The sequence below is a fragment of the Dasypus novemcinctus genome, chromosome 6 (assembly GCF_030445035.2).
Source record: "Dasypus novemcinctus isolate mDasNov1 chromosome 6, mDasNov1.1.hap2, whole genome shotgun sequence".
NCBI classification, from domain to species: domain Eukaryota; kingdom Metazoa; phylum Chordata; class Mammalia; order Cingulata; family Dasypodidae; genus Dasypus; species Dasypus novemcinctus.
The window spans coordinates 62,195,156-62,219,926 of NC_080678.1; the positions used below are offsets into that span (position 1 = coordinate 62,195,156).

The following is a 24,771-nucleotide window of genomic DNA, read 5'->3' on the forward strand; positions in this document are numbered from 1 at the left end:
TCTTTCCTGCAATTTGACTCTAATAACTATCACTCAAGCTACATTGCAAACCATGAGGCGAAAAACCAAACCTTAGCAATGGTGGAATGGTGAGCTGGTAGAGGCCTGAGATCATGAGAACTTCAGAGAGCTGCAATATTAGCTACTTGCTACCCTGTCTCTAGACTTCTCTTCTGGAGCACAAACTGCCATTCTTACTAAGTCGTTATTATTTCGGGTTTTCCATTCCATGAGGCTAAGCTTACTCCTAAAATAGGTTATCTTACAAGTTGGAGCATTAAAGTGTCTTAAAATCAATACAATGACAGCTTTTGATTTATTAGCCTTAAAAGATTTATTTGAGTATTTGTTAAGAAGTGCTTACAGTCAAAATAATTACAAAGGAAATATCACAATTACTTTTAAGGTAATTAACTAGTCAAGGTTGTAAAAGTGTCCACACATTCATCCGTTCATCAAATCTGCCCCCCTAACCCCTTAACGTCATGTTCAAAAGTTGACGAAGGGTGCTAGATTTATAAATAAATAATTTAGTTTTGTAGGTTGAAGCTAGAAAAATAAAGAAAAAGAAACAGAATTTCTAAAACGTTTTTCTAGCCTGTCTTGAAAAACAACAAAAATAGCACATACACATGTGTACACTTTTCTTATGGAAATTACTAGCTCAGAAGCATTTTTCTAAGATAAAGCAAGTGACATGTCCAAGTGAGTACTTGGGCAAATCAAACTAATATGAAATTTTGGGTTTTAACACAGAAATATGCCTTTTCCCTGATTTTAGAAGAGTACAGCATAATAGAATGTACATTTTATGTTCAAATAAAATTTGCTTTTTTCTTATTATGGTATTAGTTAATCTAAAATTCTTATACTTTTTATACTGCTTTACTAATGAATGTGCTAATATGACTCCCACATAGAATCACAAAAAAATATAAACTTACGTATTGGAAACTGAGGCACAGTGGCCTCACAAGGAGAGACGTGCTGTCTCCATTCTAGTGCTGTCTCCATGGCTACACTGGCAACCTAAGGAATGAGGTGATTAAGAGTTCCTGGCAAATAGGATCAAGTTGTTAAAGGCTGAAAGAAAAGACGAGCTCATACCTTTTGTAGTGAATAGAACACTTAGACTTTGTACCTTGAGATAAGATTTTTTAAAATTCCTTAGACTATGGGTAATGCTGATAGTTAATACTGTAGCTGCTTGATGACAGGTATCTTCCACAGCTTGGATTTAGCGTATCTTCCACCTTCCATCTGGATGCAACCTTGAATACACCTTCAGTCTTACATCCTTTCTGAACATTCAAAGACCATAGGGCCTATATTACTTATTTGGACTTTTAGGGACTAGGTACACTTGGAAACAATTTTGAATTTATGCACAGGCTATATCAGTACAACTGTGTATGAAAAGTAGAATATGCTTTTGTTTTTTAAGGGCAAAAGAAAGTAGTTCTGTCTTAGTAAACTCTCTGAAATTGTAAGAATCTGAAAGAGAACAGTGAATGATGAATTCCAAATGGATGTTGAAAGTTGTAGATTTGTGGAAAGAGAATTTAATTATCCTAGATTATAATCATTACAAATAATGACTAAAAATTAAAAAATACATATAAATAAATAAAATGCAGTGAAATGTGTCAAAGTTGGTATGATTGGGTCAGTTTTGGTGGGTTTATTCATAAGATTAAAAACATTAAAGGAACTTGTAAATCTTTTACTACTAAATATTACCAAGACAAATGTAGAATTTATTTTTTCTATTAAAATAATAAATTAGACAATGAGATCTTTTCTTTTTTTTTTTTTTTGCTAGGAAGATGGCAGAGTAGAAAACTATCTGTCCACCAGAAAATGAAACAGCCCCGAACTTCTGAATCAACTATTTTGAAACCCTGGAGTCCAGTAGAACCCTGTGCAGCATCCAGTAGGAGAAAGAGGCTAATAAATGGTGAAAAATACCAGGGAATTGCTCTCTCCATGTGGCAGTTACCATCCCTTCTCCCCCACCATTAAAACAGGCAGCAGTGGGGTCTGTCCCTTGGTGTGGCTTGCTGGTAGCAGAAAGGAACATAAAAACGTCCCTAAGATCTAGAGGGAATGATGGGGGACACAGGCTGATCACTGATACTGCTTTTCATTATCTACTTTGGATCACTGAAAGTGGCCATTGTTCCAATCCTTCCTGGACAAAGGCACATACCCTGATTCATTGTAAGAGACCAATATCACCCTCATAACAAAGCCAAATAAACATACCACAAAAAAAGAAAACTACAGACAAATATTTCTTAGGAATAGAGATGCAAAAATCTTCAACAAAATACTACCATTGGAATCCAGCACTACCAGAATTAAACACCAAGATAAAGTGAGATTTACTCCAGAAAATAAAAGTGGTTCAACATGAGAAAATCAATTAAGGTAATGCACTACATTATCAAAACAAATAAACATGGTCATCACAATGATAAATAAAAGATTTTTTACAAAATCTAACACAACTGCTTGATTTTAAAAAAATTAGAAAACTAAAAATAGAAGGAAACTTCCTTGATTTAATAAAGAACATACTTGATAAACCTTCAGCTAAAAGATTTTATTTTTTTCAATATCTTTAATCTTTTTTTTTAAGATACTTAAGTTACATAAATATTATGTGAAAATTAGAGGGGGTTCCCATATGCCCTGCTCCCTACACCTCCCACATTTTCCAACATTAACAACATCCTTCATTATTATGGTACATTTGTTAAAATTGATGAACACATTTTGAAGCATTGCCACTAATCATGGATTATAGTTCAAATTGTAGTTTACACTCTCTCCTGCAAAGTTTTTTAGATTATGGCAAAATAATAATATATAATGTCCTGTGGCTAAACATTGAAAGTTTCCCTCTAATATCAGGAACAAGACAAGGATGCCCACTGTCAACATTGTCCTGGAAGTTCTAGCCAGAACAATTAGACAAGGAAAAAAATAGTATCTAAATTGAAAAGAAAGAAGAAAACCTTTCCCTAATTGCAGATGACATGATCTTATAGACAGAAAATCCTGTAAAATCCACAACACAGCTCCTAGTTAAATGGCAGGGTGCAAGATCAACACACTAGTAAAATCAGTGGTATGTTTCTATACACTAGTAATAAACGATTAGAAGAAATCAAGGAAAAAAATCCATTTACAATAGCAACTAAATCAAATATCTAGGAATAAATCTAAACTAGAATGTACAGTTCTTGTACAAATAAAACTATACAACATTGCTAAAATAAATCAAAGAAGTTCTATATAAATGGAAGGACATTGTGTTCATAAATTAGAAGACTATTATTAAAAATTTCAATTCTACTCAAAACAATTTACAGAGTTAATGCAATCTCAATAAAAATTTCAACAACTCTCTTTTCAAAAATGGTAAAGCCAATCATCAGATTTATATGGAAGGGTAAGGGAACCTGAATAGTCAGAGCCAACTGAAAAAGGAGAATGAAGTTAGAGGATTCATGTGTTCTGATTTTAAAACTTATTACAAAGCCACAGTAATCAAAAAAGTATGGTACTAAAGCATTAAGAATAAGGCAAAGCATGGGAAAACTGCAATTAATGTAAATTATGGACAATTGTTAATATTATAATCATTTTTAACAATGGCAAAGAAGATAAAGCAATTCTAAGAGACAATAGTAGGGGGTATAAGGGAATATGAGATCTTTCTTTTTGGAGTAATGAAAATGTTCTAAATTTGAGGTGATGATAGCACAACTCTGTGATGAAAATGAGAGGTGCTGAGTGTATATGTTGAGTGGATTGTACAAAACATGGGGCTGCATAACACAAGGAATCCAATGTTGGAAGATGGACTGTGGTTAACAGGACAAATATGAGGACATTCTATAATGAACTATAAATACTAATACAGGGTGTTAATAATTGGGTAGTTGGAGAAAAATATACCAAATGTAAGATATGGGTTATAGTTAATAGTGATATTTTTTTACAATGCTCTTTCATAGTTTGTAACAAATGTTTGACAACAATGCAAGATGTTGGTGGTGGGGTGATACATAGAAACCCTATATGATGATATGCATGTTTGTTTTGCAAGTTCACAACTTTTACTATGCACTTACAATTTATGTATGTTCATGTGTGGATGAAATACTTCAGCAAATTTTATTTTTTAAAAAAAGCATGGTACTGGCATAAGGACAAGCACATAAACCAATGGAATCAAACTGAGAGCTCAGAAATAAATCATTATATTTATGGCCAACTGATTTTTAACAAGGGAGTAAAGACCACTCAATTGGGAAAAACTAATCTCTTCAGCACATGGTGCTGGGAAAACTGGATCTCCATATAAAAATATTGAAGGTAGACTTATATCTCATACAATCTATAAAAATTGGGTAAAAGATGGATCAAAACCTAAATATGAAAGAACAATCAAAACTTTTGAAGAAAACATAGAAAAGTATCATCAGGACTTGCTCTAGGCAATGGTTTCTTAGACTTTATGCCTAAACATAAGCAATAAAATAAAACAATAGAAAATTGGGACCTCATCAAAATTAAAATCTTGTGCTTCAAAGCACTTTATTTTGAAAGTAAAATGACAACCTGCACAATGAGAGAAAATATTTGGAAACCTCATATACAAAAGGGATCTAATGTTTAGATTATATAAAGTAATCCTTCAAGCAAAAACAAAAAGCCAAACAATTAAAAAATGGACAAAGTGCTTGAATAGATATTTCTCCAAAGAAGATATATAAATGGGCAAAAAGCACATGAAAAGATACTCAACGTCATTACATTAGGAAAATGTAAATCAAAATGACAATGAGATACAATTTCATATTCACTAGAATGGCAACTATTAAAAATTTTTTTAAGTTATAAGTGTTGGAGAGGATGTGGAGAAATAGGAACAATCATGCATTATTGGTGGTAATATGAAAGTTAAGTATAGAATTACCATACGATGCTGCAATTCCACTTCTAGGAATATACACCAAAGAACTGAAAGCAGGACCTTAAACTGATATTTGCAGACTGATGTTCACAGTGTCATTATTCACAATTGCCAAAGATAGAAGAAACCAAAGTGTCAACTGTCAACTGATAAATGGATAAACAAACTGTGGTATATATATATGTCCTGGTTTTCTTTTGTGGACTCCAGAAAATTATGTTCTTTAGTTAACCCAGTGTAGATGGGGACTTTTGATTAGATTCAGTTAAGGGACCTTTACTTAGATCACTTTCTCTTTTTTACTACTTAAAATTTGCTTATGTTAATGGTATTTCCATTCAATGTAGAGATATACTATGATGAGGATAACAATTCATAGTGATTAATGGTTCACTTTTAGCAGACCACCATAACAATCCCTAAAATGGTTTTTGAGATTTTAGAAAAATATCTATGAAAGTTTATGATTATATTATATTGAATATTATATCTCATTATCTATTATATTCTTTACCATTTGGGATTACCATTCTAAAGTTTAGTCACACCAGCAAACTGAAACAGATCTTGATATAAATAAAACACTAATAGTAACATTACTCATTTATGTAATAGTGTTTTAGAAATAAATTTCTGCCTTGTATGTCCACTAGTAGCAATGTGGTGGTTAAGGGGTTAAGGTGTAAGTCAGTCTTTCGTGACTGTTCACTACAAATGATATGGTTAGTCTGCATACTTAATTTTAAGTGTTCTTTGTCCTTTATGAGGGAGTAATTTGTTCATTTCTTGTTCTAAAAAACAGGCAAACCTCAGTTCTGTAGTAGCCAATGCTTACCTGCAGTTGATTTATTTTCACCTTTTAAAACTTGTCATTCATATATCATCCATTTCTATATAATGACAAAGTCATTTGTGAAAATCTAATCCTAAGAAAGATTCAGCTTCTATCTCATCCTAAGTGACTAAATCATACCCGATGGTCATTTCCAGGGAACTAGCCTTTCTTTTCCTGAGTGTCTGTAGGTGTTTTGCAAAAGTCTTAGAAATGATATAATGTTAATTCAGAATAGCAAGCCTTTCCGGAGTACTTATGTTTGTTTTTTTGATAGTTTTACTTTTTAAAGCTGAAAAGTAGTAATTACATCTATATATTGTGATTGTTTCCTGACCTATGTTTTGAAATTCTTTCCCTTTTTCGTAATTTAGTTGATGAAGATGTGTTTTAGGTATTGCATTTGTTTAAATATTGAATGCTTTTGTTAAAGGCACAATTATAATCATATTGGTTGTAGTTTGAAGACAAACTTTAAAAAACAAACAGAATTTAAAACATTTATATGGTTATTGTAGATTAATGTAATATATAGACATCCTAAAACTCAAAGTAAAGTGCCATAAGCATATATAGTACAAATTACAAAAGTGCTTTGACCAAGTTATAACCCTAATATGACCTTTGTTACATTATCTAAGTAACTGCAAATAAATTTCTCAGTGCAGTCTTTTCTTATTAAAACTATTTAAACTGGATTATTTAAACCAATTTTTAATTCTGAAAATAAAAGTACTAACTTAAATTTGGAAGATAAAAAAATATAAAAAGTATATTATGGTATATTTTTCATATGTAATTTTATATATATATATATGTATATATAGTTTCAAGAAGATATTACTATAAATGATGAATGAGAAGAGAACAAATTCCTTGACCTAATATATAATGAAGTCACAAAGGATTAATCATGAAGGTAAAAATATTTATCTAAGTAAGAGTTCTTCTGAACTCTCAGGAAAGGTCGCTAACAAAGTTTTCTTAGCTTAATCTCCATATTTAAATATGTGCTGACTTTTATGTATGAAAAAAAGGTGTTTTAAACTAGCACTGGTGGTATTCCCAGTAATAATGATTGATTCGCATCTGAATACCTATTCATTAGTGCAGATGCTGATGAATTATGATATTTTTAAAATTTTTAATCATTCAATATTTTGAGCATTTAAACCATAAATGGGTCCAAAAATGAAAAACAATTCATAAAACTGGGCCATTTTCATGGTTTTTTCTTGTTTCATTTTTCCCAACATAATAGTTTTCTTGATGACTACAGCTGTGTAAGGCTGTTTGGTAACATTCAGAAACATTACAGTAACAGTGGTGTTCCTGACTGGTATGTAATCTTCAACAATTATAAGGAGTAAATCTGTATGAAAGTGCTGTTAAACCAGTAAGACTGCCTTTGTTCATCCATTGTTTTCAGGAATGTTGGTAACCTGAGCATATTTCCAACCAAATAACCTTGTCTCCTTGTGTCACAAGGCCCAGCTCGCTCACATTTATTTCAATGACAGTACCTTTGGTAATAACATCCAATGTTGTATACAGTGGAGGTGTATTCTTTACACCAAGCACTGACAGGCAAAAAGAAGACTTAAGTTTAGGATACGTTACATAAGGCTTCTTGAAACATAAGCTCATTGGTCTTCATGTAAAGCTATCTCCAACAAAGCAGACTTTAATAACCATCCTCTTCCATGCTTTTTTTAAATTCTTTCCTATTCAAATAACTTTTTAATACTTCTTTTTCTCCTGTGCATGAAGGTTGGACAGAGGGACATCCCATTTTTCTGCTCTTTCTTTTTGTTTTTGTTTAATCAAACTGGAAAGTACTTTAGCTCGGCTCTGTCCCTCTCTGTCCAGCAGATGGGCAGGTACTGCTCCCTGTGGAGTCTTCCCATTGATCTTTTTTTTTGGTGTTTCTCTTTTCATGCATTTCAAGAGTCTCTTTCATTTGTATTTTCTCAGCATGGCGCTGTTAATGGCAGAGCTTAGCCTTCAGACCAATCATCTTTTTTGCCTTCTTCGAACATTCATTAACCTCTCAAATTTCTTTCTCTTTTTCTCGAGATAATTCAAATGATATGCATAGCAATTATGGTATAACTCAGTATATTCATTTTGTGGCATGGTGAATGCTGTGCAGGGCTGCCAGGCTGAGCCCCTCGGGCATTTAAAACTTTTAATTTTGTGGTCTTAGAGACCCATGAGTCAATTCCATGCAACCTGTGACAGGAAAGCCTCACCTTCCAAAATACCTAATTAGATCATTTTTTATTAGATTGCTTTATGGCCTTTGATTGGACAGAGGCATGGCCTAGTTTAGGTCTCCACCCTCTTGCTGGGTCTTTTATAAACTGAGAACTCAAAGCAAAAACAGAAAGACAGCCACCATTTTTATCCTGTCTTGTGAAAGAAGACTCCAGGACAGCTACAACTGAGAAAGAGGCAGAGAGAAACTCCGAAGGGCTGAGAGAGGTGCCAGGGGCTGGAATCATTGGGTACAAAGGCATGGAATAAGGTCCCTGAGAGGCTGGGCCCACAGGGAAGCTCAATGCTGAAGAGATGAGCCATACCAGGTGTTTGATCACCCACAGCTGAACTTGAGGAAAAGTGGCTTGGAGGAAAAGGCAGAGACCCAGACAGAGAGAGCCACTATTTTGCCTTGCCACTTGGCAGAACTCCAGGATATGCCAGCAGTCAACTTTTGGTGAAACAGCATCTCTGACAGTGCCTTCATGTGGACATTTTCATAGCCTTGGAGCTGTAAGTTTTTATTCTAAAAAAAATTCCCATTATAAAAGCTAACCCATTTCTGATAATTTTGAAACTAAGAAAATGTACAATAGAATATTATTCAGCCATAATAAAGGAATTAAGGTGATGCATTTAACAACATTATGAACCTTGAAGACATCATGTTGAGTGAAATAAGCCAGACTCAAAAGGAAAAGTATTGTATGACCTCACTGATATGAAATAATTTGAATAAGCAAACTCATAGAATTTAGACTCTGTGTTACCAGGGGACCAGGAGGGTGGTTGGGAATAGGGAGTTAATGCTAAAAATGTAGAGTTTCTACTGGGGATCATGGAGATATTTTGGTAATGAATGGTTGTGATGGTAGCACAATATTATGAATGTAATAAGTAGCACTAAATTATGTATTTGAATGTGGATAAAAGGGGAAATTTGTAGTTGTATATACATTACAGCAATAAAAATTTTTAAAAATCCACAAAACTGTCCCAAAAAATGGTGAACCTTAAGTTAAAGCATTCACTATAATTTCAGTATAATTATTAAAATTTACTTTCATCCTTTGCAACAAATTTACAACACCAATATAATGTGTTAATAGGCTGTATTGACTTATCTAATAAAAAATAGCAAATGAAAAATAAAACATACAAATAAATTAGTCTTGAATTATTCAGTCTTATTTAACAAGAGGTAATAAGAGATTACCCTTACCTTTCATGTAATCTTTTTATAACAGAGAATCTGTACCTCACCAGAATAACTGCTTTCTGCTGAAATTACAGGTAGTCAAACTAACGCCTTTTGTTGTTCTCAGATATAGCTTCTCCTACTTTAATCAAATTAATCAATCTCCTCCAGTAATTCTTTTGATTTGTCTTCCTAAGATCAGGTCATTATTATGGAAAAAATCAATATTCAAGGTATTGACTATACCTAATACTAGCTTTGAGATGTTTTAAATGACCACAGGAAATTTTTAAAAGGAAACTTGTTCTTTCCCTACAAAAAAAGATAAATGCTAAAATAAATTGGCTTGTTTGATATGTTCTATATTTGTTAAACAGTTCAAGAGTATTGTGAGAACTACTTGAACAATCTTGTCAAATAGGTGGACTAAGCACAATATTCACTAACATCATTTTGTTCAGGTAAAATGTTTATTATTAATCTTCAGCTGAGTACAGTATCTCTGGAATAAATGTATATATGCCTATGCACAGTTTCTAGAAACAGTTTCTAGAAACAGTTTCTAGAAACTGTGCATTCTCTAGGAATGTACAAATATTCTTACTGTGTGCTCTTAGCCTCAAAGAAATATTATTAAAAATCCTTATGAGTAGTTTTATATATTGCACCCTGAGAGAGGACTTAACTATTCTCCATTCTGATATTTTTGGTTCTTTGATAAATATCTACAGGCAATCAATCCCGTCCCATGCTTGTCTGAAAGCTCTACTATGTGGACTACTGTTTATGTGGTACAAGGGTGCTCCAGAATGTATTTGCCAGGTGCAGTGGACATGCCGCAACGATGGTAGAGGTTGTTGATGTGGGATGGGTGGGGTGGATGGGGTCGGGGGTATATGGGGACCTCAAAGGTTTTGAATGTAACATTTAAAAGAAAATAAAGAAGAAAAAAAAATTTTTAGATAAAAATAAAAACGCTACAAATTTGACATTAACAAAGATGAATAGTAGCAATCCTCAGTGGAAAAAACAGGAAAGAAGAATGCTAGAAATTAGAAATTAAATAGTAAGAATCCAGAGCTAAATGTTAAGATTTTGTTTTGTCATTGCTTTCATTTAACTTCTAAAGATGATGCCTATTTACAGGAGGAAGAACAGGGTTTGGAATCAGCTAGAATCAAGCTGATATCCTGCCTGCCCTTTATCAATGAATGTGAATTTAGGAGTTCTCTGAAAATTTCTCAACTCTCCTAGCTGTACTTTCTTAAGTATCTGATGAGGAAAATAATAACTTCAAGGGAATCTGCATAAAATCTTGAGTTTAATAACTGGCATATGATGAATAAATTATAAATCTAAGGCAAAAAAGAAAATCTAAAGAGGGAAACAACTAGGATTATAGCTCTGTTCATCTGATATGTTTAATATTCTTTACACTTAATTACAGAGAAACAATGAGTGATCAAGGTCAAAAGAAGAAAACTTGATTGATCATATCAAAGTTTTAATACTTGTGCATTTTGCTTTCTAATGCCTCATATGAGAGAGAACTTTCACAATCACACTTATCTCTATAACTTTATGCTGAAGATGTAAAAAGAAGCTCTCACATTTTAATGCAACTTAGAAGCAGCTGTAGAGTTTTAAAAACAGGCATGCAACATCCCAACATGATCAACTGAATCAAAATGTCTGAAGTGGGGTGTTTTTAAAAATCTCAACTGAAGAATCTGATGGGAAATAAAAGTTGAAAGACTAACAATGTTTACTGAGGATTTCATACAAAGGGCTCTTTGCCAATTTCCTCATTCTTTAGCTTTACTCAAAAAATTAAGACATGAATTGAGGATAGACTATTTTACCTTGATGTTCCAAAGACTGCATTTCAGTATGATTGTCAGCAAACTGTGAACTTTAGGAAATACATGTACATATTAAAGAAAGCCAGCTCTCTGCAATCATTTTTTCTTTGTTGGTAAACATAGCAAAATTAAACTAGACTCATTAGAATTGCAAATTATAGAAGTTAAGAGATGACATCAACATCATCAGAAAAATTGGTACCTGTAAGACAAGTTTAAAACTAAAGGTTGAATTTTAATAATAAATGTTGAGTGCCAGGTTCTTTGCATGTTTTAAAACTCTTTACAAAATCTGCTGGCAAAGTATTATCTCCTTGGTGATTCAAAAAACATAAGAAACTTGCCTAAGTTCACAGAGTTAGCATTGTCTATTCACAATTTAAACTTAGCTATTTTCAAGTTCCTAAATTCTTTCATCAACAATCCACACATTTTTAAAGAACTCTGAGCTACTACCCAGTAAATTTCCTATTCATTATCTTTATAGAGTAGATACTTAAGAAGTGACAAGTTCTTAAGCTTACAAAAAGACGGTTATCACATTCCTTTATTACAGCTAGGGCAAAAATAAGGAAAGCAGTAGAGATAATTTCTTATAGTTGAAACTAGTTATAACATTTTTATTTTTATTTTTATGTTTGCCATCTCAAGAGCAATGTAGAGAAAATTCAATAATCTATGTTCTGAAAGTGATTGCTGTTTACTACTTTAGAACACATTTTGCAAAAAGAAAGCCCTTTCTTGAAGACACCAAGTCTTCAAATACTCAACTGGAAAGAATTAAACTTGAAAATCTAGTTCAGGAGAATGTGATTTAGTTCAGCTATAAAGGAGAAATAAAGTTACACTGGCCCAGTTATTATGATATTTTCTGAAAACTAAAAGTTCTGACTTCTGCTATCACTTTTAGGAGTATCTTTTAAAAGTTGCCCCATTTTCTCATTACTAATTTCTCTGCAAAATAAAGAATGAAAATCTCATTGAGAAATGACTTGTATCCAATTGAGATTCTAATATTTTATATTTGAAAAAGGTAGGTTTTAAAAATATACTATATAAGCAAAATTTGTACATAAACTGATTATCAAATTTAGAGTAATATGTCATTTATTACTCTCTTATAGCTAGTGTTACAGCTCTTTAAGAACAATATACTACTAGAAAAATCCAATATAACTTAAATATTAAGGCATTTTACTATAGCTTATACAGCTAGAAAAATTCAGTGTAATTCTTACTCATGTCAGGAGGTAGGTAGAGCTACAGATTTAACATGAACCACATTTAACTCCACCAATGAATGTATAACTGTGCACTCACCCACTCATTATCTAGACTATTCATCTGTTCCCTCATATCTGTGGTTATCTGTACCTTCACATCCATACCACCCCCCACCATCCTTATCACCCCAAGACCACTAGGCCCCAGGTGTGGTGAATGCTCTAAGAATAACTGAAGAAGCAAAAAACTAATTTTCTAGACCCTTCTTACAAATGTCACCCTCATGATTAACTTTCTTTGTTTCAACCTGTATAAAGCTGTGAGAAAAACCCTTAATGGGGAAGCTGATTTGAGAATGTACATGTCTGGCTTCCTGCCAGCAAATAAAGCCACTTTTCCTTCCTAGCCTAGTTAGGTGTGTCCACCCAGGTGCCCTTCAACAATTGTTTCTATTTCCCATTAGAAGAATATCTGCAATAATAGCAAAGCTGTATGTCTCAAATGCAGGACAAGGCTGCAAGTTGAACCCCATTCTAAGGGCACACAGTAACACACAGACCCCCTTAAATTATGGAAGAGGCAAGATGTGTGAATGTGCACAGACATTCATCTTTACACAATGAAGTGTGAGAGACAAAAGGATTTCTACCATTCTCAGTGTAGAGAAATGCTGAAGCATTTAAAAGCCAAAGATGCTGTTTGAGGCCAATATCATGAGACATAAGGTCTCAGTAAAATATTTCCCAGATGTGCATGAGTCAAAGGAAAAATTACAGAATGATCATAAAGGAATATAGTAGCTATTATCTTTAGCTGTTCACTATAATTTATTATCTGCCTAATCCTGGTAATCGTCTTTTCTTTCCTCTGCAGAAAGAAGTCCTGGAAGGGATGAACAGTGGCACCTTCCCACTCCTACCCATCCACTTAGAGCAGCATTTTACAACAACTACTTTATTTTCATTGAACACAGATCTTGGCACATGGCAGCTTGGAATCCATGTTTAGAATTTTCTAAATTAAGAGGGACAGATTTCCTTTGCCCATTGATAACTTTAGAAGTGTATATCTGAGGTGACCTTCTACAAAGAAAAACATTTGCCTGGAGAAGGAGAGAATAAGGGTAAGGTTCAAAGAAAAGCAGAGGCAAGGAGGGATGGGAAGTAAAAGGAAGAATGTCCTGGTGACCCTGAATCCATGGTTCAATCCCTGAAGCCCTAATCCAGTTCCTGAAAACCTTCCTTTAATTGTCTAAGCAATGGTCTTTTGACTTTAGCAAAAAGTTCATACTCCATTGGCTTTGACCTCTACCTGCTGCTCCTCTTCCCAGCTCTCTACTTTCTCAGTGGTACTGATAATATTTTGTATTTGAAATCTGAAAGTTTTCATTATTCAAAAGTCATGGGTTGAAAATTCTTTTGCTTTAGCACAAAGGGTGTGCGAGTCAGGGGGAAAAGTGCTAAAGTAGTAAAAGATCCCTAGGAAGGCATTTCTCTTCCAATGTACTTTCCACATCCATATTAAAATGTAGAGATGCTTTTGTGTTTAAAATCTCATCTACAAAAATGCAAATATATGTGAATATGAATGATAATGTAGGTGAAGCAGTATAATAGAGAGAGAAGGACATGTCCTTTGTAGTAATGCAAATTTGAATTTAAATCCCAGCTGTATGATCTTTCCTAAGATAACATTGTATTTGTAAAAAGGGAATTCATTTCTTTTCTTCTTAGATTGTTGTGATAATTAAATGAGATAATATTGAAATGTTTTGCATGAAACTTGGCCAATAACAAGCACAGAATAAATAATATTTAATGTCATCATTAACATTCTTTATAAATTAAAGTGCAGCATTAAGAAATAAGAACATTTCCTTAAGAAGGATACACTTTATAATCATATTTGATTTTTAGTTCCATGGAGAGAATAGGAATTATGGAGAAAACACATGCAGATCTTTTCCTTTTCCATTCATCACACATTTAGATTTTTGCATCACTTTCATTTTCTCTCTCCTTACTGGTTTCTACCCAATCTAGTGAAATCTAAGTCCTTTTTCTTAACTTTTACTCCTTGAGTCAGTCCCATTACCTAATAGATTAAAAACTCTGCTACTTGGTCCTTTTCAGATCAGGTTTATCTTCAACACACTCCTCTGAAAGCGTTCCTTTCTTGCTAAAATAACCACAATCCTTCCCCTATTTTCTTAGCAAAATTATTGCAGAAATTTTATCATGAGGACTTTGTTTCAGATAAGGATAAAATTCTAGACATTGAGATATAAAATCTAAATTAAACATTAAGACATTTTCCCTCACAAAGGAAGGGGAAGGAGATGTTTGTGCTCCTTGTGTGAGAAGATCACAAATGGCTATTACATAGCTAGAAGAGTGGACACCAGCAGGGACTGTTACCTGTTGTAGCAGTTTGATATGGTTATGAATTCCAAAAATAGATATTGGATTACATGTTAATCTGACCTGTACCTTGGACTGATTGAGTTATGATTAGGGCTTTGACTGGGCCACGTCATTAGGGCATTGAGTCCCCACCCCTTGGTGGGTGGGGACTTACAGATAAAAGGCATGACAAAGGACAGAGTTGAAGGTACTTAATGTTGGAGTTTTGATGTTGGCTTTGATGTTGGAGTCAGCTGAGAGTCTACAGCTGACCTTGTGGAGAAAACAGAGGAACTGAGCCCAGAGGAACCCAGGAAGCCTGAATCCTTGCCAATGTTGACAGCCATCTTGCTCCAACATGTGAAAATAGACTTTGGTGAGGGAAGTAACTTATGCTTTATGGCCTGGTATCTGTGGGTTCCTACCCCAAATAGATATCCTTTATAAAAACCAACCAATTTCTGCATCAGCATCCCTTTGGCTGACTAATATACCTGTCTACCCAGTATACATTTTCCTTTTCTTCCTCTCAAATATTACCTTGTTTTGGTTGGAAGATAGTAATTTTCCCAGCTTCCAATTACATTTCTTAGTTTCCATTACAGGTGAAAGTTTCACCTGACAAAATTCTGGACAACAAATCTGGAGGCGGTATGGTTTCCTTAGGTAGGTAACACTTTTTCCTTCTAGTTGCTTCCTCCTTCCTCTTAATGCCAAAAGCCTGGTGAGGTAATATAGGAGATACTGGAATCATCTTGTGACTATGAGAACTGGGACCTTGAATTTAAGATGGCAGAGCAGATAGGAGACTAGGACATTGGTGATGACACAGCACCACCTCGCCATCCTGGAGCTGCCCACCTACACACTTCTTTGACTCATGAAAAATAAACCATAATTCAATTAACCTGCTGTTTTTGGAGATTCTCTGTTCATACATGTTAATGCACTCTAAAGAGAAACTCTAGTAATTATTTCAAACTTCTACTTTCTTCTTAGCTTAACCCTGAACAACGTGATGAACAAAATTTAAAATTTAAAGCTTTATATCAATTTCTCAATTTTTCTTTCTATTTTTAACTTTTTTAATGGAAAAGTTAAAATGTACAGAAAAACCTAGCATACTTTAATTTTAAGGCATTGTATTGTACTTTACAATGTTAGAAAAATTCAATGTAACTCTTGCTCATATGTCAGGAGGCACACAGAGCTACAGATTTAACATTAACCAGATTTAACTCCACCAATGAATGTATAACTGTGCATTCTCTCACTTATTATCCAGGCTATTTACCTGTACCCTCATCTCTGTATGAGGTTATCTGTACCTTCATATCCACACCACCCTCCTATCACCTCAAGACTGCCCGGCCCCAGGTGTGATGCATGCTTTAGTATTAACTGAGGAAGCAAAAAACTAATTTGCTGGACCCTTCTTAGAAACGTCACTGTCATGATTAACTTCCTTTGTTTCTATTGCATAAAAGTTGTGAGAAAAATACTTACCGGAGAGGCTGATTTGTGATTGTACATCTCCGGCCTCCTGCCGATGAATAAAGTCACTTCTTTCCTTGCCTAGTTTGGTGTGTCTGTCTGTTCTGCCACACTGAACTAACGAGCCCAGCTGTGGACCACTCTGGCCCCTCTTCATATACATAAAAGTAGCAAATGATGTAACATGCCCCCATTTATTCAATACCCAGCTTTAAAAAAATCAGTGCATGAAAACTTTTTTTAACCATTCCTTTGTTCACTCTATCCTCCACCCTCACCACTGGACTTTTTGCTGAACAAATCAGAAATGGTTCATCTTAAAGGTGCTGTTCCAATTGAATTAAAGCGTTGTCTTAGTGAGAGTAGTGTATTAGCAATGAACACATTAGCAAGGGATAATTGAAGTGATTAACCCATAACTCACTTAAAAGAGAACAGACATCTGGGGTAAAAAGGCCTGAACAGAGTATAAGAAAGAAATCATTTTTTGGATGAAAGCAAGGCTTACCCAACTGTAGTGAAGAGGAGAATTTATTTTTAATTTTGCAAGAAGGGGAGCACAACCAGAAAATGTGGCTGGAGCCCCGAGTAAAGAATGACACAATTTACACCCTTAAGTAAGAGCCGACTGGCTAACACTTGTTTTACCAGTTTTATATGGACTAATTCCTTTCCTTTGCTATTAGAATCTGTGTAGACTGTACCATTTTTTTATTTAAATAATTTAAGGGCTTGATTTAATGCATACAGTTTGCAAGTTTGAGCTGACCAATTATTGGCCAGCTTCTTTCACCTACAAGTTAGCCCATTAACAACAGCATAGCCATTTGCCTTTTTCCTTTTAAGACCTTAGAAGATCCACGTATAAATAAAATTTTCCCTGAATGTAAGGGAAGGTCCCTAGGTTAGGCTGAACTTGGTTTTGGTATTTAATTAGTTTTAAACAATCATGTTTAGGAGTTTAAAACGGTTTGGACCTTTTCAAAGGAAAGAAGCTGGGTTTAGGTTACGATTAATTGTTAGTATTAAATCTTTTTTTTTGTTGTTTTCATTAGAATCGCCTCATATTTTAGAATTCAGGAATCCGTTAACCACCTTCCTGCTTTTTGAGACCAAATAGTTTTGACCTGATGAGGATGCTAACAACTAAGGCCCCTCCAAAGGTTAGTTTTCTGCTTTTTTTTTTACTAAGCAGTTGCTGCCAAGGCTTGAACACATCCTGGCCATCCCCTGGAGACAGGGTTCAGGATTCTGGAAAGGAAGGCCATAGGTTTTCTTTGGCCTCCCCAGATTTGGGTTAGGGCTCCCAAGGTTGTCCCCTTATCTACTGTAACAAAAAGATGGAAAGGTTTTTTGTGGGAGGGGAGGGCTAGAACAGGAGCTTGCACCAATGCTTGTCTGAACCCTTCTAAGTCCTTTACTTCCTCCTTCTTTTATTTTAATTTGTTAGACTCCTTCAACAGTTTTTGGTATAACCCTTTGGTTTGGGATGCATAAGAATTTATTTCTAATCTACAATATTTCATCAATTCCAAAAATTTTTGTAATTTTCTTTTTGTTCAAGGAAGAGGTAATTTAGTAATGGCCTGAATTCTTTTTAGATTTATTTTCTCTTTTCCTCACTAATGAGATGACCCAGGTATTTGACTTTTTTTTTCAAATTGTAGCTTACCTTTTGACACTCTTAGCCCTTGATTTCCCAGGAAATTTAATAAGCTCTTTGTAGTTTGGACCACTATTTGCCTTTCTTTATTTGATAATAGCATATTATTTACATATTGCAAAAGGGAAATTTCAGATGGAACTGCAAAATTTTCCAATACTTTTTTCAGGTCCTGCCCAAAGAGGTTGGGGAATTCTTTGAAGCCTTGGGGTAAAACTGTCCACCTATATTGCTGTTTTTTTCCTGTAGAGGGATCCTCCCACTCAGAGGGAAACAAGTCTCTACTCTTTGGATCAAGGGGACAGGCCCAAAAGGCATCCTTTAGATCTATTACACTAAACCATTTATGATGGCAGGGGATCTTTCTAAGGAGAGTGTATGCATTTGGGAATACTGGATATAGAACCTGAATGATTTGGTTAATGGCCTTTAGATTTAGTATCATCCTTCAACTACTGTCCAATTTCTGAATTGGGTAAGACAGGAGAATTGAAGGGAGACATGCAGGGCTTCAAGAGTCCATCCCAAAGAAGGCTTTTGATGATGGGTTGAAGTCTCTGCCTCCTCTTAAGGGGAATGGGATATTGTTTTGACAAATAATTTCTCCTTCCTTTTTCAGTTTGATTTTAATAGGGGGTACCAGCAAACCCCCTCTATCCCCTTTTCTCACCCACACTTCCTCTATGATATCTTTTTTATTTTTTTTAGTGAGCATGGTTAAGACTACTTTTATCTGCCCATTCCTTACTTTTAAATTTAAATCTATGAATACTATTAAGTTCCTTTCCAACAAATTACTCCCTGCTTCTGGGATGTACAACAAAGGGTTTACAATCTGATTGTTTCCCCAACAAATATTAGTGGAAGAAAGAATGGGGTCCTCAAATTCTTCTCCTTTTACCCCTGAGACTGTAAGGGAACTGCCAGAGAGTTTAGTTTCTTTGGGGAGATGAGTCACAGAGGATCAGGCTGTGCCAGTGTCCATTAGAAATGTACTTTTTTCCTGATATGGGCCCATCCTTAGATTTACTAAAGGTTTCCGGTGGGCTTTAGAAGTGAGGAGCCTCAGACCCCCCTAATCCTCAAAATTCATGAGGGGGATTACCTGACTCTCTTTCTTTAAACTTCGGCATTCCCTTTTGAAATGACCAAGCCTTCCACATTGATAGCACCCTGCAGAGCCTTGCATTTTTCTTGTCCCCTTATTTAAATAAGCCTATTTTGCATCTTTATTTTGCCTCTGCCTGTTCCCTCCCTGACTCCAATCTTTTCTTAACCATTTGATTAACTGTGCTTACCATAACTTTTGCTTTCTGTTTCTGCTTTTACTCCTCTTTCCTTACAAACACTTTCTGGGACTCTCAGTAACCCTTCTGATGGCTTATCCATCCATCCTTTTATTTTCTGAATCTTTTTCTGAATGTTAGGCCAAGACCCCTTCACATGGCTGACTTTTAACATTCCCTGAGCCACAGGATCATTAGGGTCCATTCCTGAATATTTCCTCACTTGGTTCCTCAATCATTGCAGGTAAGCAGAGGGAATTTCACCCTTCTCCTGGGCTAGTTCAAAGGCCTTATTCATGTTTTGAGATTTAGGTAAGATCAGTTTGATCCCCTGTATAATGAGGTTTCTAAGATCTTTTATTTGTGCTCTGTCACCCAGGTCATTATTACCTCAATTAGGGTTTGTGTTTGGGAACTTTTGTTCTGCTGCCATTACCCCTTGTTCAGGTGGATGCAGCCTTTCTCACTCCTTCTGCACCATTCCTCTTTCTTCCCCCATAAAGAGAATATTCAGTATGGACATAAGTTCAGGCCAGGTGTATAAACTTGGACCTAGGAATTCATTTACTTGTTCAGACAACCCCACCGGATCTTCCATTAGTGATTTTATTTCTTTTTTGAAGTTCCTTACTTCAGTACTTGTTAGTGGGGCATTTACATAGCCAATCTCCCCTGGCCCCAATGGTTTTTCTCTCAGCAGATACAAAGGCTCATGGAGTTTTGTTATTTCACGCTCCTCTTCAGATGTTTGGGGGAATGGAAAATTTTGTGTATCTTTTTTACACTGTTCCAATTCTTTCCTCAGCTGTTGGTGGTTGGTAACCAGTGGGGTTGTAGGCCCCGCTTGATTCTCCAGTTCCCCAGGGTTTACAATAGGTTTAATTGGGCCCCCCAAATTTAATGGTCCTTCTCCTGGAAGGGGAGGGGGAACATAAGGAGGAGGGGAATTAGACAGGGGTCCCAGGGTTTAGCTTCTACAGCTTTTGTTTCTGCAGCCTTAGTTTCTGCAAGCCTAGTCTCAGGGTCTAGATTTTTAGCTTTTATAGGATAGAAAGTGGCCCCCTTTCCCTTTAACCAGTACATGGCATAGTCAGACTCGTTTTGGGAGAAGGGTGTTTTTCCATTAACAATCAGTACAAGGTCAGCACAAAGCCAATCCTTATCTACCCCATTTTTTTTTTTTTTTTTTTGGCCAGAATACACTAGGCAGTAAATATTTTCCTTGGTTCAGATACAATGGCAATATTCAATTAGCTTCTTCTTGTCTTTTCCCTTGCTCTGATTATTATCAGTCCAATACCTTAACATCCTCCCTAATGGACTATCTGGAGGAATGTTTTCAGGGGATCCTACAGATACCTCCTTCCCCTTTCTTCCAGTTGACTGACTACCTCTGTTTCCCATTTTGAATCTTGTCTGGGTCACTTTCTCTTGAATCTTTCACTTTGTTCATTTCTGGCCCTTTCCCTCACGGGAGAAGGGAAACATGAATTCATGCCATATGTCACTCATTTCATGCATACACAGTTAATTTTAGATTTATTAGAATTCCTGACCACCAAGGTATACTAAAAGCTTTTGTTTTAACCTTGGTCCTTGCATGGAGTCACCTGGTCAACAAGAGGCAGATTTTCCTTTCCCCTTTTCTCATCCACAGTCAGCAGATCTAAGCGTCTGTTCTCAGGCCTCCTGGCTGCCAGAGGCGAGGCCCCCACTGGTGGAGTCCAGACCCCTTAAACAGCCGGGCACACCTCCCCATCGTCCACCCCAGGGGTCCACTCTCTCAAGCCTCAGAATTCTGGACGAGCCCCCAAAGCTGTAAGAAAGAAATCATTTTTTGGAAGAAAATAAGGCTCAACCAATTGTGGAGAAGAAAAGAATTTATTTTTAATTTTGCAAGAAGGGGCGCACAACCAGAAAATGTGGCTGATGCCCTGAACAAAGAAGAATGATGCAATTTCTACACCTAAACCTAGCATGCAAGCCCTTCTTTTGTTTCTGCATAGATTGGATACATTAGAGGTTACAATCTAAGTGAGATCTAACTTTTCAGCACAAAAGTTTGTGATTAACCGCTTCCCCCATTACATATCAATCATTTTAGTTTTCACCTGCTCCCTTTTGCCAAATAAGGAATGGAATTAAGTGCTGAATTGGTGTTGACTTAGCTTTTGGGCGGGGGGCTTCCTTCTTACTGCCTATAGGACTGGCTTAAGCTGGTTTTCTTTGTTCCTGCTTAGCCCGGGAGAGGGAGACTGAGGCAGTAGACTGCCAGGTTACATTAATTAATATTTTCTTCGTTTATGTGAAAACTAAACTTATCTTTGTTTTTTACAAGAGGAGTTGCCATATTATATAGGCAAAAATCAAAACAAGGGTGGTTACAATGGAAAAATTGGGCATAGGATATTCGAGGATTTAGGAATGAAAAAGTCTCGAAAACAGTGGGAAATTGAAAAAGAAATAATGCTCAAAACAGACTTTAAATTTCTCATTAATTTTCCTATTGCAGTCTGCAAACCAAGAGCATTTTGTTAATGATTCGCAAGTTATCAAGTAAATACCATATTATTCCACATAATGTGATAATTAATTTCCACATTTTAAAATCCACGACCTTTATCAAAATCTTATGTTTCTATATACTTTTTGATTTAACATATATTTTATAAGCATACCCAATGGCATACAAACACAAAGGTCACTGTGTCTTATATTTTTCCTTCCACTCTTCTATTTTTCTATTTTTAATTGCTTCCCTAATTTAATGTTTTTAACTCTTTCCCTGGGTATAACCAATGTTATAAGATTTTATGTGGTTTACATATACAAATATCTAAGTACAAATATTTACAGGATTTTTTTGTTTGAAATATTTAACAAAGTAAAATCATTCTGCACATATTAATCTATAATTTGATTTTTAAAATATTAATATATTATGGTAACCACAGAGTCAATAAATGACTCTTACACATCCATATATAATTTTGCATTAATTGGAGCATATCAGACATGTTAGATTAGTGTAATCTTTTAGCTTCTCCCTTGCCCTTTATTCTGCACATCCTCCCCTTTTAATTGGATCACTCCTCCCCCTGATTAACAGACTTAAGTTTGGAATTAGAATGCTTCAACTCAAATCTCAGGTCCACCAGGTATGTAGCTTATAGCAGGTTACCATTTCCTGTTAAAATGTGAATAAAATATTATATTATCCCTATATTATAGTTTTATCATATTTGGAATAAATATCAATATACATAAGGTGCTTAGTCCATTGCCTGGAACATAAAAATAATTTAGCATATTTTAGCTGTTATTATCTTCTCCTTACTTACCTTTCCAACCTTTCCTGGTAGATTTTTCATCCATGTCACAGTGTTCCAGCCACACTGGTCTTCCTGTTCCTCAAGCAGGTGAAACTTTTTCCTGCCTTAGGGCCTTTGCACTAGTTGTTTCACTGTATGGTACTTTATTATTGATTTATTTATGAGCTTTTGTTTGTTTTTCATCTTAGTCTGCTAAAATATAAGGACTAAGAGAGCAGGTTTCAGGTTTGTATTATTCTACACTGTATCCCCACACCTTATTATCGTACATGACATAGTCTCTGGTTTAACATGTATTTGTTGAATGAATGAATGATCACTTTTGATATTAAGACTCAGAATAACCCATTAAGGTAGGTATTATTTCCCTGATTTTATAAATAATGGAACTGAAGCTAACTACTTTTTCCAAAGTTTCAGGAAGCTATTGAATTGAGCTAGAACCCAGTTTCCCTTCTCAATGCTCAATATTCGGATTCCACTGTTTCTTTAATATTATCATCTTTTTAAAATAAGCTCAGCCTCTTCACTGAGATTCTAAGTCTCCTCAAATCATGAATGTTATCGACTCCTGTTTATATAACAATAAGCTTATGTAAATACAACATAAGCTTGTGTTATTTGTACTGAGTCTCCTTCATGAATTTACACTTTTGCTTCTTGTATATGTAAATTGGACCATTACAAAGCTTGTATTATTTTGGGCTCATGAATGGGGGCCTCAAGCAAAATAATCTGAGCAAAATTCAAGAAATTGTCCAAAAACCGAATGAGGATCCAACCACGTTCCATGAGAGGTGAGGCATACAGCCAGTTCAATAACCTAGACCCAGAAGATCTTGTTAATTGGCACAATGTTAACCAGTCTTTTATTTATCAAAGTGCTTCTGATAATTCGTGCCAAATTGCAAAAAGTAGGAGGGCTAAGATTGTCAATTTCAGTCCTGGTAGAGGTTGCTTTTTTATAACCAAGAGGTAGCTTAACCCAAGAAAAGCATCATAAGAAAACAATTGCATGTAAGGTTAACTTGAATGCTAATGTTTTATGAGCAGTTCTAAATAAAACCTTCCAGCAGCAGAGGGAACCAACAAAAGGTAAGAGCTCTGGGGACCCCAGAAAACCTTTGAACCCCCAGAAATGTGTTTATTGCAAGGAAAATGGACATTGGAAGCTAGAATGCATCACTCTCCCCCCAAAGAAAAAAGGAGCACTGAAGGCTCCTAACGCTGGGGCCCAGTGCCTACAGCTCACGAGGGATGGAGACAGTGATCTAGAATGATGGGATGAAGGAGTACTTTGCACTGGTCAGGAAATGACCCTGATCACCCACAAGGATCCTTGGGTCTCTTTCCAAGTGGGTAAGAAGTTAGTAAATTTTTGGGTGGACACAGGAGCAATGTTTCAGTTTTAAATAAAAAATTCACTCATAAATCAAATGAGTCATTCCTTATTATTAGAGTGTCCAGAATTACTAATGATTGATTCTTCCTTAAACCTCTGCAATGCCAGGTGGGGGAATAAATTAACAAAGAAATTTCTCTACATACCTAAAAGTCCAATCCCCTTGTTGGCTGAGACTAACTCTTAAAACTACAAGCCTCACTTTCTTTTTTTACCCAATAAAGTTAACACAGGGGTTTCAGCAGTATATGCCTGTGCCTACAAGTAAACTAAATGAAAGCACCAAGAAACATGGAGTCATGAAGAAATAAAACAATAGTTAAGAGCCAAGGTGGGGGATATGGAGTAATCCCCAGGATGGGTAAAGAACACAAAGAAGTGAAAGTAAGACTGGGGCCAAACAGCATTCCTCCACACTTAAAACAATACCCACTTAGACACAAAGCAAAAATGAGCATCTCACCTCTAATTAAGGAGTTTTTCAAATGGGGCATAATTAGACCTTGCCAGATGGACTTCAACACACCTATCTTACCAGTCTTAAAAGTTGGCACACAAAAATATAGATTTATACAAAATATAAAAATTGTTAATCAAGTAGTAGAGATATCCATCCAATAGTGCCTAATCCATATACACTCCCTATCAATGTCTCAGATACTTATGCTTGGTTCACTGTTTTAGACTTAAAAGACATTTTTCACTGTATCATTTAGAAAAATAATCACGAAAGCCTTTTTGCTTTTGAATGGGAAGATTCTGGTACTGGAATAAACCAACAGTATAGTTAGACTATATTGATACAAGGACTTAAAAAATGCCCCAACTCT

The 24,771-nt window shown here is 35.3% G+C and overlaps 1 protein-coding gene and 1 pseudogene across 1 annotated transcript in view; both read right to left on the reverse strand.

Moving 5' to 3' along the window:
* LOC101441123 (protocadherin-15) overlaps window positions 1–24,771 on the reverse strand; it is a 1,917,137-nt gene that overhangs the window by 755,433 nt on the left and 1,136,933 nt on the right. The gene's annotated exons all lie outside the window — the stretch shown is intronic.
* LOC101440684 (ribosome biogenesis protein NSA2 homolog pseudogene) lies at window positions 7,208–7,955 on the reverse strand (annotated as a pseudogene).